Source organism: Calidris pugnax, unplaced genomic scaffold (genome assembly GCF_001431845.1).
Source record: "Calidris pugnax isolate Ruff unplaced genomic scaffold, ASM143184v1 scaffold28, whole genome shotgun sequence".
In the NCBI taxonomy this organism is placed as follows: Eukaryota; Metazoa; Chordata; class Aves; order Charadriiformes; family Scolopacidae; genus Calidris; species Calidris pugnax.
The window spans coordinates 15,567,050-15,582,292 of NW_015090842.1; the positions used below are offsets into that span (position 1 = coordinate 15,567,050).

Sequence of the window (15,243 nt, forward strand, 5' to 3'; positions counted from 1 at the left end):
AAAAATTGAATTTACACTAACTATTATGAAACAGTTATATTTTGTGTACCAAAATTTTCAAGTTTTTTTTTTTTTTTTTTTTTTTTTTTTATAATAAGTGTAAGTCGGCTTGGATCCTGCTCGGCAGCCAGTTGTGAAAGTCATCACTTCTAATAGTGCAGTGCCCCAGAGACCACCGCAGGGCATTGGCTGGCTCAGGACTGACTCAGAGCCTAAAGCGTTGACACTGCTCATCTAGAAAAATGATGCAATTATGACTCTCCTCCCTAGTCTGGGAAAGCATCTTGGATCTCCTCATTCACAGCTCCAGTTTTCAGAGGTGGAGTAAGCCAGTCTGACCGGGGTGAGTCTTCCCTGCTTGCATATATTTATCGCTCCCTGTTCTTTAAAGTCTTGAATATTTCCTGGAGATTATGGACTGGGTATAACTAAACTCTTTATAGCTTTTGTCAGGTGTTAAAATAGAGAATTACAGACCACCCTGACTACTTGCTTAGCAGACTTCTTGGGAAGTTGATCTTGTCTGTTGCTGGCTCTTGCCCAGCATCTCTCTGGGCTGTTCCTCGGCTCAGGGCACGTGTGGGAGCACAGTTCCTCCCCGCGATGGCTGCAGCACCATTTTCAGGTTAAGGAGCACCTTCTTGCCTTCTGCTCAGCAGCTGGCCCTTCTCAGCTCTGTCGGCTGCACTGCCCACGATCACTCACCCCATCTGCCTCTTAGGCAAAGAGAAACAAAAACTAGGAGACACAAATGGTTATTTTTGGGTTGATCTGACTGTGTGTGGGCCTAGAAACAACAACATGCACGTAACAAAGAATGGTGGTGTGTGGTGACAGGAGAGGAACGAGTGGTGGGGAGGCAGAGGGGAAGAGGAGGAGAAAATCATTGAACAAATACTCCTGGAGAAGCCCCTATTGCAGAGCTGTTGTCAAGACCTGTGGGTTTAGTTGTTTAAAATGAGCAGCAAAAGTTTTCTCTTCAGATTTCTGTTCATTAAACTAATTTAAACTCTGTGTGTAGGGAGAGGAGGGTGGCGATTTACGAATAAACAGGTATTTGCTGTAGTAGATACTTGTACTTGAGTACATCCCTGGTAGTGATACCTCTGGCTTCACTCTAAGCCCTTCCCCCGTTATATTAGGGTTTGTTTGCTTGAGCAGTGAGTTGTACTTGAGAAATAAGGAAATGATGGTAATGATGCGTGTGTCAGCTTGAACAGTACGCAACAAAAGTAGTGGTCGTGTTACAACCATGTTAAAGGAATGAAAGGAACTTCATGATTTCATCCACTGTTTTCTCTTGCCATGGCTCAAAGATACTGATTTCATTTGCTACTGAAAAAATACCCCAGTGTTAAATGGAAGATTTCCCCACTTCTGTAACCAAATTTACAGCACTGATTCGCTGTGTTGTTTCTTTAACCGCCACATCTGTCAGTGGGAGTTGAAGGAGACGTTCTGCTGTCCTTAGTATCATGCATTCTTATTTAATTATATATTTATTTTTAAAATATAATAATGTTACACAATAACTTTATTATTATTTTATGGGATATTTAAAGCCCAGCATTGTGCTTCCTGCCACAGCTGAACAGACATTCTCCTCCAGTGATTGTATCAGTTTCTGGGAGTATGAGATTAAAGTCCAACAAAAGATTTAAGTGTCAACAAAGATATTTACTGTAATGCATTGTTATAATCCAAATCATTTGTGTCTTATCAGCTTGGGACTACTGTATTTCTAAAATGTCTTGTGAGTATTCATTTATTTTGCCGGCATCTTTTGTGGGTGGAAGATGGTATTTGGTCAGCTCCTTTGGGAGAGAAAAAAAGGATATCACACACTCAGAGCCAACCAGCAGGAAATCTGTGGGAGGGCCAAAAGCTAGAAAATGGGTTTGTGTTCTTTGCTTTAACCACAGTGGTCATCGTTCTCATCCAGGGGCTAAGGGCCTCAGAAGACTTTGAAAATTTGTATGTGCACAGGATGGGAAGACGGGATTACAGGCAAGAAAACTACCTCTGGAATTTATTATGCTTTAACCAGAGGATGTGGTTGCTGAAATACTGTTCTTGGGCTTTTAGCAATGTTTGGATTTCAAGTCTGGTCTTAAACTGTGCTGAACAACTTCAGTGACAGTTAAAAGTAATCAGAATTTTGAAAAGCGGAGACGTGGCTGTGATGCTAATTAAATGGGTAATTTATGCTTCCATAGGAACTCCCTGGTCTACCAGGTAGGATTTGGACAGTGAACTACCGAGCCAGGGTTCTCTTCTCGGATCTGTTCCCGAGGTACTTCATAGCATGGGTTTGGGTTGAGCACTTTCCCTACATGTAACTGTATTTCTGTGTAGAATGTGAAGTCTTTGAATCATGGATTATCTTCTAGGAAACTACCAGAAGGTCAGGTCTTAGCGCTGTGGCTTAGGTCCATTATTATTTTGAATTTTGTTGGTGTATAGTGTTCATAAAAACTTATTGTTTCCTCCCCCAACATTAAAATGGGATTTTATGAAATTTATTTGTACAGTTTAATTACATTTAATTACACTTTCATTATAGTATATTGCTTTTTCTCAGTTTTGAATGGTTGCCACCTAGATTGTAATTTCTACATTTCTTTCACTTCTAATTTTTTATCTCATTATGCCATTTGAGCCGTTTATAGATGAATAGCTGAAATGTTTCATTATTAGTTTGCAACATTTTCTGTCCCTTTTTGGTTGATCCTATAGGGTTTAAACTCTATAGTGCTTTTCACTCAGGCTAGTTTTGGTGTAAATCCCAGTGACTGTCAACCCTGTCAAGGTGCATATGTGAACCAGACAGTTGTATGAATGTGCTGAGAGAAAGAAAGCTTGAGATAGGTTCCACTGAAGCTGGAGAGCTGCAGCTGCAAGAGCAGAAACCATGTATACTTTGAAACAGCCCTTGTAGTAATGTTATTTCTGTCATTACATTGCTTATTAAAAAAAAAAAGTTGCAATTTTAGATGTGAAATACTTTAAATTTGACCTTCTGTTTCCTTAGTTCTTAATTAACTCTTGCACCAGGTTTCATTACTGAAACTGAAAATCACTCCAGCAGTGCTACATAACCTTTAGAGCTGTCAGAGCAAGAAAGATTGTACCAGAAACTCTTGGAGACCTTCTTAGCACTACTTTTAATATTGGGTCTGTGTGTGTTCTTAATTCAAACTTCCCGCTTTCAGGAAATAGTCCCTTCATTAATTGAATATTACTCCCCAGACACCAGAAACCAGTGTTTGTGTAGAAATCCAGTTTTCTAGGTGTATCCAGAGGGGGATGTCATTTCACGTGAGCCTATAAGACAGTGGTAGCCAAGTTCGAATGCAACAACAGGTAAAATGAGGAAGGGAACTGAAGGCAGTTATTCAAAAATGATACAAGAGATTTCTTGTAAAATATTTCAGTTCTCAGTGTAAATGTGATTAATTTGAACTGCATTAAGATGTTTCTACAATTGTGGATATTCAGGATGAGCATTTAAATTAGGGCTCCAGCAGTCTTGGTGTTGCTGTTACGCCCACTGGCAGGGTGAACTCTTGAGACTCAGGGCAACTTTATACTTTTAAGTTAATAAATAAACTAAGTAGATAACCAGAAACCCTTGGTGCACTGCAGGCTTTCTTTTCAGAGGTTTGTGGAAGTGTCCACTGAACCAGTCAGAAAGTCTGAGTAAGGATAGTGTTAACACTTTTGAAAATAGCAGTCAAAGCTGTTATTTTTAATAGTTTTTACTCATCTTTAAAAAGTGAAGTTACCGGTCAGAATACAAAGTCCGTCTCACAACTGGATCAAAAGGAAAAAAGTGAAGGAGAAGTTACCAGTCAGAATACAACTGGATCAAAAGGAAAAAAGTGAAGGAAGATGCTTTTTTGAAAAAGAAAACTGATGTTTGTTAACTTCTGTATGATTTCCATAACCACAGTGAAATCTGGATTTCCAGAGTTTATTTAATATGCTGATGGTCAGTGAACAGATGTCTTAAATAAAACTGGGAAGAACCAAACAATGTTGGAAGTCTTTGGTCTAAACAAGCATTGCATTTGGTGAAGTAGGATTTCATAATACAAAAATAATCAATCTTTCCATTCTGGAGTTTCTGTTATGTGAAATTCATGTTTCTTGAAGCTAATGAAGTTTCCTTAAAATTGACCAAGACCTATTGTTGTGTCCTTTTCTTCTTTGGGCTTTAATACTCCAAACATGTAAAGCAAAGGAAAAATCTTGAAAAAACAATACTTTAATTTTTCAAGGTTTTTTCCTTTGCTTTAGGTTAACAGGCAGAGGTGTTACTAAGGTGCAAAAGGAAGACTTTTTTTTCACCTTGTAACAATTTTAACTTGAAAAAGTTTAGATACTTTTTTAAAAAAAACAGGATAAAGCCGGTCTGCCGCAGACGGAGCATTGATCCCCCAGCTCAATACTGGGCAAATAACAACTTGGTAGGTGTGAAAAGCCACTGCTGGTAGAGCAGCAAGGTGCAGTGCTCATAATGTAACTGGTTAAATGTTCTTCAGTCAAAACGAAAACGGCCTGCAAGCTGTTGCTGGGGAAGTAGGCGCCTGTGGTTAGTGTTGAATGCAGAGAGGTTTGTCTCTCTTGCAGATCAAAAAATGGCTCAAAGTACTTAGTCTGCCTATCACTTTACTTCCGTAAACTTGCTGCTTATCAGCAGGCTGGTCTCTTCGCCTCTCAGGAGCTTCAGTTACAAATTTAGAGAGAATCTCTTTATGTTTTGTTTTTTTTTTCTTCCCCCTCTTTTGATGTAAAGTACTTCTCTCTCACTTGTTGCCTTTGTATATAATGTCTGTGTTTGATGGGAAGAATACTGTGCTCAGAACCTGGTCCTGAGAACACTTCTGGGGGAGCAGCAGCTTGATCCCTCTGCAACTAAAATGATATAACTGTCTGTCACAGGCTCTGGGGCAAGTTAGGGTTTTAGGCTCATCTTTAAAAAGTAAAATAATTAAAAAAAAAAAAAATCAGTGAAACATCGTGAATTTGGCATAGTCCTTAATTAATTCTCTAAAAGCTAACTAGATACATGGCAAGTCTGAATTGCTACAATTAAGCACCTTCACAAACATTGAAAACAACAAGTCTAGGTCCTTTTAGCTCCCCTTCTAAAATCTCTAAAGAGTGTTGTTTCTGGGATGATTGTTAAAAACTGTAACAGTATGTTTTTTCAAGGCATTATGAAACTTCTGGGACACACTAATTATTTGGGCATCCTCCTCGTTTTCCCAACTAAATACCAGTAAACTGCTGCCTGGTATTGCTCTCCAGGCAGCATTGGTCCATTTCAGAGGACCATGAGGCATCTCTCTGCTCATTACCAGGGATTCATCCTTAATACTGGATACATAGTAAGGTGAAAGTAAAGCAGCAGCTTATTTGGGCATTCCAGATTGAACATGTAACAGAGCTTAAACAAAGTCTTTTTTTGTTTATTTGGGTTTTTTTTGTTGTTCTGATATTCTGGCACCCGCAGAATCGTATCTGCCTTTTCAGATGAACTCTGCAAGATGTCTTACTGTTTTTTCCTCTCATCTATCCCCAAGATTGCCAGAGGGCTTTGTTAGGATCTTGATCTTTTTTCTTAGTTCTGATATTCTGGTACCCACAGACACAGCAGATTCGTATCTGCCTTTTCAGATGAACTCTGCAAGTTGTTCTGATATTCTGGCACCCGCAGAATCGTATCTGCCTTTTCAGATGAACTCTGCAAGATGTCTTGCTGTTTTTTCCTCTCATCTATCCCCAAGACTGCCAGAGGGCTTTGTTAGGATCTTGATCTTTTTTCTTAAGAAACGTCTCCAATTTCCATCTAAATTTCATAAATACTAATGCCTCTTGGGCTTGGCTAGGCGGAGCTAAGTCCTGGCCAAAAGGTAATGGGACTTGGTCACAACTGTCCCAGGGCTTGGGTACGACCTGGGCATTTAACACACTGTAACAGAATGAGTGCCTGCTTTGAGTGGTGATTCAAGTAGTTTGTATATCCTAGCAAAGACTTGACAGAAAATTACTATAGGTTTATTTGAATTCTTTTTTGCAATAAAATTCTTCACATCCACTCTGATTCTGTGCTGGATTATTTGGCAGTTTAGCTTGCCTTTCAGTTCCCAAAGTGGGTCTCTTCGTGACAGAGCTTGTGGGTGAACAACAAAGTAGGTGTTGATATGTTCCCTTCCCAGCACAGCTATTTAACTTGTATCAGGTTTCCCACTGACATCTTAATTTCAATTTCCTGCTCTGGGCCTCTTTTACTCTGGGTCATTGTTTCAACACTGCCGTATAACCATTTACTCCCTTTCTTGAGTCCTGTCCCTGGTGAGGGGATTGTACTGGATTCCAACAATGAATCATGAGCAACCATGCCTCCTACCGGTGCCTGGAACTTTGCTGAGGTGTTGAACTTCTTTGGCATCTTGTCACATCTAAACAGTTGTTCCCATAATGCATGTACAGATGATAAGGCAGGACGAGAGGAAGACAAAGCCAAGAGCTGTTATGTGTGATATGGATTCCCCTAGAGAGCTGGTGCACTAAGTTTGAGGATGATAGCCTGACTGCGTCTTCTGATCATCTGCCTACCTGGAGATACAATTTTCTGTTCATGACATTCTAGGAATGTGCCTTTCTGACCTTCTCGTGCTCCAAGACAAGCAAACTTTGTGGGCTGAATCTCTTAATTTCCACCCTAGCAGTAGATAAATCTTTATCTAGAGCAGCAAGGTGCAGGGAAGGAGCATTTGAGGGTTTTTTAGCTGGTTTTCCTGTCATAGTATCATATTCAGTGATCTGTGATCCAAAATCCTAAGCAATATTTTATGCTGTCTTGAATTATACATTATTTTATTAATTTTTTTCTTCTTGGAGTGGTTTTTTAATAGCTGATATTTGATCTTGTGTGTAATAACACTTCTGAAAAAATTAGGGCTTTCATCATCAAGAATGCTGTAAAAGTTAGTAAAATGTTCTTCTCCTATCTTTAGCAGAATATCCTTTGCTGTCACACAGGCCTTGCTTGAAAAGCATTAGGATCAGTTAGCTTGAAGATGGCACCTCTCATTAGTCTTCAGCCTTCTTTTCAGTCATTTCTATAATTAAGTATTTCAATCAAGTTACATTCATGCTGCAGCTTGCCACAGCATAGTTAAGTACTTTTAGTTCTATTGATTGTCTGGGTAAAATGTTTATAATATGCAGAGACAGAGATTGAGTACTTTTTTCTTCCTTGAACTACAAGGGGAAGAAACAGAAGTGTTGTTAATGGTTACAGTGGTCCTTGGAGTAAAGATTCCCTGTCTTGTTGCAGGTTGGTGTCCATGATACATCAAAAGGTTTAATGTGAAGGATCATACCTGTGTGCACTGTACTTGCTCTACTGCAGGAATTTCAAAATGATCGAACAGACCACAGTGGAGTGGAGAGATAAAACTTTTGCTGATGAATCCTGTGGCCTTTAATGGTAAGCAAACCATAAGCATGTGGTTTTTATCAGTAGTCTCAGTAAGGTGTAGGACCATAGAACCCCAGAGTAATCTGTTATGCACAGCTCAGCATTACAGTCCAGGTAAAAAGTGCTTTCTTGATGGCTGCACGCAGCCCTGGGGAATGCTTAGATACTGATCAGCGATAACCTTCACTAGGGTCATGGCTGCATACTTTGCTATTTTGGAAAGTTCTTCTGTGGACTTCGTGTTCCTCTGAGGCAGTAATTGCACAGCTTTTTAGAAAAGTGACTTTTGCCATATCCTGATGTTTTGCTGTGACTGTCATATTACTTCAGGCTTTTGGTATTAAGTAGTTCTGTTTTAATACTAGTTAACTGGTCTTAGTATCAGCAAATCCAAAGGATAAAGCTGCGGAGACAGAGATTGAGTAGTTTTTATTTCCTTGAATGACAAGGGGAAGAAACAGAAGCATTGTTAATGGTTACAGTGGTCCTTGGAGTAAAGATTCCTTGTCTTGTTGCAGATTGGTGTCCATGATACATCAAAAGGTTTAATGTGAAGGATCATACCTGAGGTAGGGCATGGCTGCAGAAGCAATGCCTGCATTAGAAGCATAGGTATGTCTTGGTGGTGTTGTTTTTAATATTTAACCTCCGAGGGAGGGAACTTCCTCATTGCAAGTGTTAGTTTTAGGTTTTTTGGCTGTAGGTAGGGCATGGCTGCAGAACCAATGCCTGCATTAGAAGCATAGGTATGTCTTGGTGGTGTTGTTTTTAATATTTAACCTCCGAGGGAGGGAACTTCCTCATTGCAAGTGTTAGTTTTAGGTTTTTTGGCTGTGAAGTACGGATGTGGTGGTGTAACAAATGTTGCATGGTTGACATGTGAAGAAGTTTGGGGAACATTAAAATTCTCCTGTAATAAAAGTTATCTAGAAATAAGATTTTTTTTTTTAAAACATGTACTTGATAGGACTTACTCTTGAATAACTAGTTGTTAAATGAAAGGGGCATTAGATTTAATGTATTTCCTCTCCTTCCCTCTTGTTTCATAAATAGTATGAAGGCTTTTCTTTCTGAAACTTAAAGGGTATTTTATATCTTAACATAAGTATTTGTAGTGTAATATCACCCTGCAGTACACTGCTCCAGGTACTGATACACAATTGTGGTTTTTTCCACTGTCCATCTCTTGGCATTGGGCTGAGGTTTATTTCCAAAGTGAGATTGCCAGTGCGTCTGATCGCTACAGGAGAGATGTGAATCCAAAGAAGGATACAGAAGGTATTGTTGAATAAGCAGAAATTCAGATAGAAGCAGCCATTTTGGCCTTTGGCAGCAGACACAAGTGATGTTGTTCTTACATTGTAGTTTACTCTTGCATTTTGGTTGTGATGTTCGGCAAAATTGCTTTGAAAAAAACCCTTGGTTCTGTAATAGAAATCTGTACTGATGACAGAGTACAGTAGGAATATAGGGCTGATGGGTGGCATGTTTTCAGTGTATATGTCAGTGTTATTTCCTCCGAAAAATTAAAGCCTGCGGGGGGAAAAAAGAAGCTGAAGAAACCAAAGTTGTTGTTTGTATCAGTACATTAGTTGAGCTTAAGCTGCCTGTATGTATTTCTACTCACCTCAGTAGCATGGAAGTCTTGTAGGTAGGAGAGAGAGGTTTTTATCTTTGAGCTTCTTTCTCTGTTTTACTGGTTTTAGTTGGACTGAACCTAAATAGCAAGTGATTTCTTATCTTGCTCAGGACAGGTTTTATCTTCTTCCCGCCCATAGCGTGACCCTTATCCCTTGCCATATTATGATTGCACCTGTTCTGTGCAAATACACTATTTACCCTAGAGGTGGGAAGGATGCATTTCTATGTTGAACTGTAACACTCCCCCTAAATAACTAAGCGAGACAGGGAAAAATAAGAGTAATATATGATGCCCATTACACTCCTGTTCACAGTGATTTATTTTTTTTATAATTGGTTTTGTGATTTGTTGTTGTTTTTTTTTTCCTTTTTGAACATCTGTTGGCATATCCAGCCATAGTGAGAAGGGCCAAGTTATGTCCTTCTTATTCTGACTATCTCACGTCAGCAGTCTGTGCTTCTCGATGGCTTTAGTCAGCTAGAAAAGTTGAGACATATTTGAAATCTTGTTATACAGATGAGAGGGATTTAATTCTAGATGTAATTAAGTAATTATATAGAGCTTAGGAAGTTTGGCAATCTGAAACCTTTTGTTTGCTGTATACTTATAATTCTGTGTTCAAAATTACAGTGTCTGAATATAACTGTTGACAGTTTAAACATATCTTTCTTGAAGTGATTTTTTTTTTCTTATCACTAATGTCAATATAGGCTGAGTATTACTGTGTGTAATATATTTTTTCCTTAAAAAAAAAATCTCCTGAAAATATCAGGGAATTTAATTTCTGTAAAAATCAGGGGTGTTTAGTAGAAATTGAGGCTTACACACACTCCATCCCTATTCCTATCTCAGTTGAAAGCTCTATTTTTCTCCATAGTGTTTAAGTTAAATATTGTGTTTCATATTTTTTCCCTGCAGTTTATATAGCTTAATACTTGAGGTTTTATTACTATAAGCAACTGCACAAGCATTCTGCTTTTGATATAATTAAACTGAAATTACATAATGAGAAGCTATCTTGACTTCTGAGGCTGCTGTGTTCAAATACATGAATTTTAAATAGGTCACTGAGAACTTAGTGTTAGTGGAATATTGACTTTTGTAGTGGTCAGTTCAATTTTGAATCAGCTAAAGTCAGAAAATCTATCTGGAAGATGTGACAGGGAGTCTGAGAATCATGAAATAATCACACAACTTGGACTTTGACAGATGCAAAATACAGCTCAGTTCTCTTCTGGTGTGATACATCTTTTTACACCCTGGAGTTTGCTGCTTATGAAAACCAGTATTATAAAAGGACTTTTTTTTTCTTTTCTTTTTTCCCTGCTGAGCCAGACCCAGCAGTTAATTACAAAGCTTAATGGATTTGATGGTTGAACCATCATGTGTTTGCATGATAAACTACTTCAGAACAGTGGTAAACCCTCTCATGTAATGGTTATATGGATTCTTCTTCTTTTTTACTATCTTAATTTGTGAACTAGTCTTTAAAAAAATCTTCAGTTTCCTGAGCCATCTCCTGTCACCGTTTCTCTGTCCTACCTGCATCAGTAGCATAGAGATTTCTTTCTGTGACTGTAATACCTTTCCTCAAAGCACATGCTGTAATAATAGTGGTATTTAAAAATGAGCAACAAACCCCCCAACCCTGGAAGTGATATCTTGGTATTCTTTTTCTTAGGCTGTGGACTCATGGGAAATGATGAGGCAATTTAACAACTCGCTGCTACCTGTGCTAGCTGTCACTCTGCACCATCCTGCCAGAGAAGCAGCCTGCCAAAAATAGCTTTCTGTTGTTGTATTTGGTGAATAGGCTCGGAAGGGAGCTGGATGGGTGCTGGAGCTGGGTGCCTGGGCAGGCAGGCCACGCAGCTGGCACAGGACACGGTGTCCCAGTGGGTGAGACCTTTTCCTTTGGGTGGTCTGAGCCAGCTGTTGGGCTCAGGTGTTTCTGAAACCACAGCCTCTGTTATGTCACATCTTCCATTTCTACTAGTGACTGAAAAACTGTTTACAAATTGCACACCTTGTTATTCCTATTTTAAAGGCTATTGTGGAGCATATGTTCCAAGAAGAAGCAATCTACTAAAATAATAATATGAATTTTAAAAGTTCATTTTCAATGCAGTATATCTAGCACTGTCATTGCTGTGACTCTCAGTGTCCAAAGGTACGCTCTAGGTGAGGTAGTGTCTTATTTTACCCTGATTCTTCTGACACGTGGTGGGATTACTTCTGCCTCCTGATTTTTTTCCTAATGACAGACTTCTTTTTGTATTGATTTGACTTTTTAATGTAAATACAGTTTTGAGTGATGATGTGTTGAAGTGGGTATGCTCACTTGTTAAAAGAAAATAGAAGGGAAATATAAGTAAGATTTTTCTGTATTGCAGAAGGAGTTCTTCAGAAATTAAATGTAATTAAGGAAGGTGAAATTTCACATGAAAACCTTCAAAAATATATTAAGAAAAAGGTTTATCTTTGTAAAGAAACTTACTTGTGCAAGTAGTATTTACCACTGCTAGCAGGTAGATGATTAAAACCGCATCCGTTCTCCATTTAATATTTTTGTATGAGTAGCAAAAGCTAAGGTGACTGCAGGCTAGCATTTGAAAGCAGAGTGTAAAAGGAAGAAGTGTTGTCTTTGACATGAATGGTATTTCCTGTGGTGTACATCTGGATTGCTAACGTTCATTTGTCCATTTCCTAGACTGAATTAGTTGAGGAGTCCACTAGACTGGAGATTATTTTTGCCTGAGATTCATAACTCATCTACTAATCTCCTTCAATTATTCTGCTGGATGTTTATAGATTCCTGATTCCTTTTTAATATCTGCTAATGGGTAATTATGGTCAGCAATCATTCTTGTCATGGAAATTGCTAAAGTAATTTCAGAAGCACTGTTGTTATTTGTGTGAAACGAAAGATGGAATGGAAATCAAATCTGTAACGTCTGTCTTTGGTGCTGCAGTAGTTAAAGATGGAAAAACTGGTTCTGCTTGCTTTTGTGCAGCAGGTACTGAGAGGAATAAGGCAATGTGTGTCACTTCACTTGGCCCTTGCTATTAGGGTTTGTTTTAATGTTTCATGAGTGAGAACTGCTTTTTAGTAAATAGAAAGCTTTAGGTGAGCAAGACATTTGCAAGTCCTTGGCAAATGAACAGCTAAGTGAAAAAATACTTTAAAAACTGTCCAGGAGGTTAATGTGGATGTGTTTGTGAATACGTCAGTAGTCTTGAAATTAAGAACAAAACTGCAACATACTCGGATCCCATTTAGAAAGCCATTAACTTGGTCAGTAGCTGCTATGAATAATTCTCCCAAGAGAAGGGAGAAAGGATGTGATCCCTGGCAGTCTGTGCATCCAGTTGTGTGAGTGGAGAGTGGGCAGGAGGGTGCAGGTTTACCAGACCTGCTTACCAGACCCACTCCCCAGCCTGCGATGGAGCTAGCACCTGAAAACTGTTCATGCTCTGCAAATATAGAGAATGAGAGAACAGTCCCTCAAACTGTTTTGTTGTTATCAATCTGATTTTTGTATCAGGTAGCACATCATTCTTTCTGTTGCTCCACCTTACATTGCTGGTGGAAGAATGTTCTTTGTACCACAATTCAAGTGAGAAGTCCCTGTGGGTGAGTGGCTTTCGGCTCTGCTCTCTCAATGTCTTCGGTCTTCTCCCATTTCTCCCTCCTCTGTCTGCCCTCGCATTGTTCCTTGCAGACAATTGCTGAGGAGGAAGGTATTGAAGTGACCCCAGGTAACCCCTTGGGCTGATGTGTGACCTGCAGTGCTTTTGAAAAAAACCAAACAAACAAAGGCACAGTGCCGTGTTCCTGAAACAAATGCACCTGCATGTCCTGGGGGAGAGCTGATGGACTACTGGCTTGAGCTCTAGATGAAAAGTGGATGACCAAGAGATAATTGGGATGGATCTGCAGCTTCTACCTTTGGGTCCAAGCAGGCAGTGGAGATGCCTCCTTTCTGGAGGCACAGCAGTTGTCCAGACAGCAGGAAAGGTTGCTGGAACTGAAACAAAGAGCTGCTGGATAGTTCATCACTAACTTCTGCTGGGCGAAAGAACTGGAGTCCAGGGGCTGGGGTTCCTTTAGTTATTACCAGGAAAAAAGGCTCAAGCCAAACTTTTAATCTCTCTATGTTTTGAGAGGCATCTTGAGAAGCCTGGAGCTTTGTGGCATTTGCCTGTTCAGAATTGTTTCAGAGAAATAAAACCTTTGCAGCCAGAAGCTTTAAGATGCTTACAAAATGCAAGATTTTGATGTGATTCTATTTCAAGTTGACAGAAAAATGAACTTGATTTTTCCTGGCTGTTCAGCACTTGCTTCATCTACACTGGTTGGAGTATGCACAGGTAGGGCTGAATGAATCACTGGAGACAAAAAGTCATGTCCACCTCGCAAACGTTTACGTTATTTTAGAGGTGATCACCTGACCAGAGAATGAAATTTGACATGTGAACAAAAGTATTTGGGTGACAGTTGGCTATTAGAATGGAAAATATAGTGCTTGATGCATCTTGGAAAGTAGTAATAGCCTATTTAGAAAATAAGATTGGAGGAAGAACAGTCTGTTTAGTAACTAGCTATATTATGAAAATATGCCTGCAATGCAAATGCATGGGGGGAAGGCTGTTGCTCCTTGTCTGCCCTGAGCTTTTTGTTTGCTTCGGTGAATTGTTGCTCTGTGTGATGCATCTTCCCAGGTTAGTTTTCCTTGTGAAGGGACTTGCTTTTTTACAGCTACTTACCCTGAGCAAACTGCAAAAGAAAGAAGCTTTTCTGGCTTTTGTAATATGACTTGTTAGCATAGCCCATGATACTGTGTCTCAGTTACTTGTCTCTATAGGCTTTGTTGGATGGTCGGTCTGTTCTGCAGCTGTTGAGTCCAGGCCAGTTCTTAAGAAAACATTGCATATTGACACAAAGCACCATGGACACTTTTAATTAGCCCAGGAGAACAAAATAGCTCCAGTGCAAGCCTAGTAGCCTAATGAGATATTTGCTTCCATGGGTTTTTTTTGTCACTAATTCCAATGGATTTGTCAGTATGAGACCAGGGAGTTTAGCGATGCTTGAAAATTCCTATCTATGGGAAGGAAAGCAAAAAGCAGTCAGAAATACCCGGGTTTGTGGAAGATGGAAATGTTGTCTTTCTTGCTTGCAAGGGAAAGGTGGCTGTGTGTGTGTCCCAGGTCTTGCCCAGTGCTTACCTAGATAAATTTCTCTTGCTTGAATGTGAACACAACCTTGTTCCCAGTGGCTTGAAATAGAGTTGATTTGGAAGGCTGTAGCTGTTCTGATTCATGTTCTGGAATGAATTCTGTAGTCCAATATTTTATGCCTGTCACATGTTCAGTGTTTGTTCTTACATATTCATTGGGCAAATTTCTTTATCTGACAAATGTTTTTCCCATTAATTGTCCTGCAGATGGCTGTGGAGCTCACCCAGATCTGACTGAATTGTATTGGTTTGTTTGGTAGCTGTTCCTGTAGGTTCTCAGTGTAGTTTCCAACCCATAACACTGAGGTTGTTTCTTATATATAGTAATCTGGTTGACAAATTGTTCCTTCTTTTTAATTCTTCAGAACAAAGTGAAGGCTTCTAAAGAAATGAGCCTTTTTCTCAATAAACTGATGATCAGAGCTCCAGGGTTTTACGGCAGCAGGCTGGATCCAGTTCCTATTGGCTCGGGGTGTTTGCTGCTGGTGCTTCTGGGAGTGCTGTTTGGTTTCTGTGGCCTGTTGCTGTTTCAGGGTTATACCTCTCTTGTGGTGTCAGAATGGCAAATCTCCAAGAAACAATGACCCAAAAAAGCAAAAGTGATGCTGTGGTGCACAGTGCTCACGTGATCCTTAAATAGATAAACAGGAGGGTGTGAAATTGAGGATTTTACTAGTGTGTGATGCTATCCGTGAGACAGAATCTTTTTCCCTCTCAAGTCTGTCTTCTACGTTTTCAGAAGGTTGCCAGAAAAAATTCAGAGAACGGGGTAGGGCACAAAACCTGGTGACTTTCAGCTAAGTCTATTACAGTTTCTTGAACAAGATTTTCTTGTATGTTAGTGGAAAGAGGTAATGCCAGTAATGTTT

General features: G+C 39.5%; 1 protein-coding gene across 3 annotated transcripts in view; it reads left to right on the top strand.

Annotated features, from left to right (window-relative positions):
- The window catches only part of ADCY7 (adenylate cyclase 7), a 64,330-nt gene that overhangs the window by 13,224 nt on the left and 35,863 nt on the right, over nucleotides 1-15,243 (top strand). For 2 of the 3 annotated variants that reach the window (XM_014942181.1, XM_014942179.1), the window contains exons 2-3: nucleotides 99-343; nucleotides 7,349-7,501. The gene's annotated coding sequence lies outside the window, so the exon portion shown is untranslated. Of the gene's footprint in view, nucleotides 1-98; nucleotides 344-7,348; nucleotides 7,502-8,220; nucleotides 8,239-15,243 lie in introns of those variants that run through there. The other variant, XM_014942180.1, reaches the window with a different exon arrangement.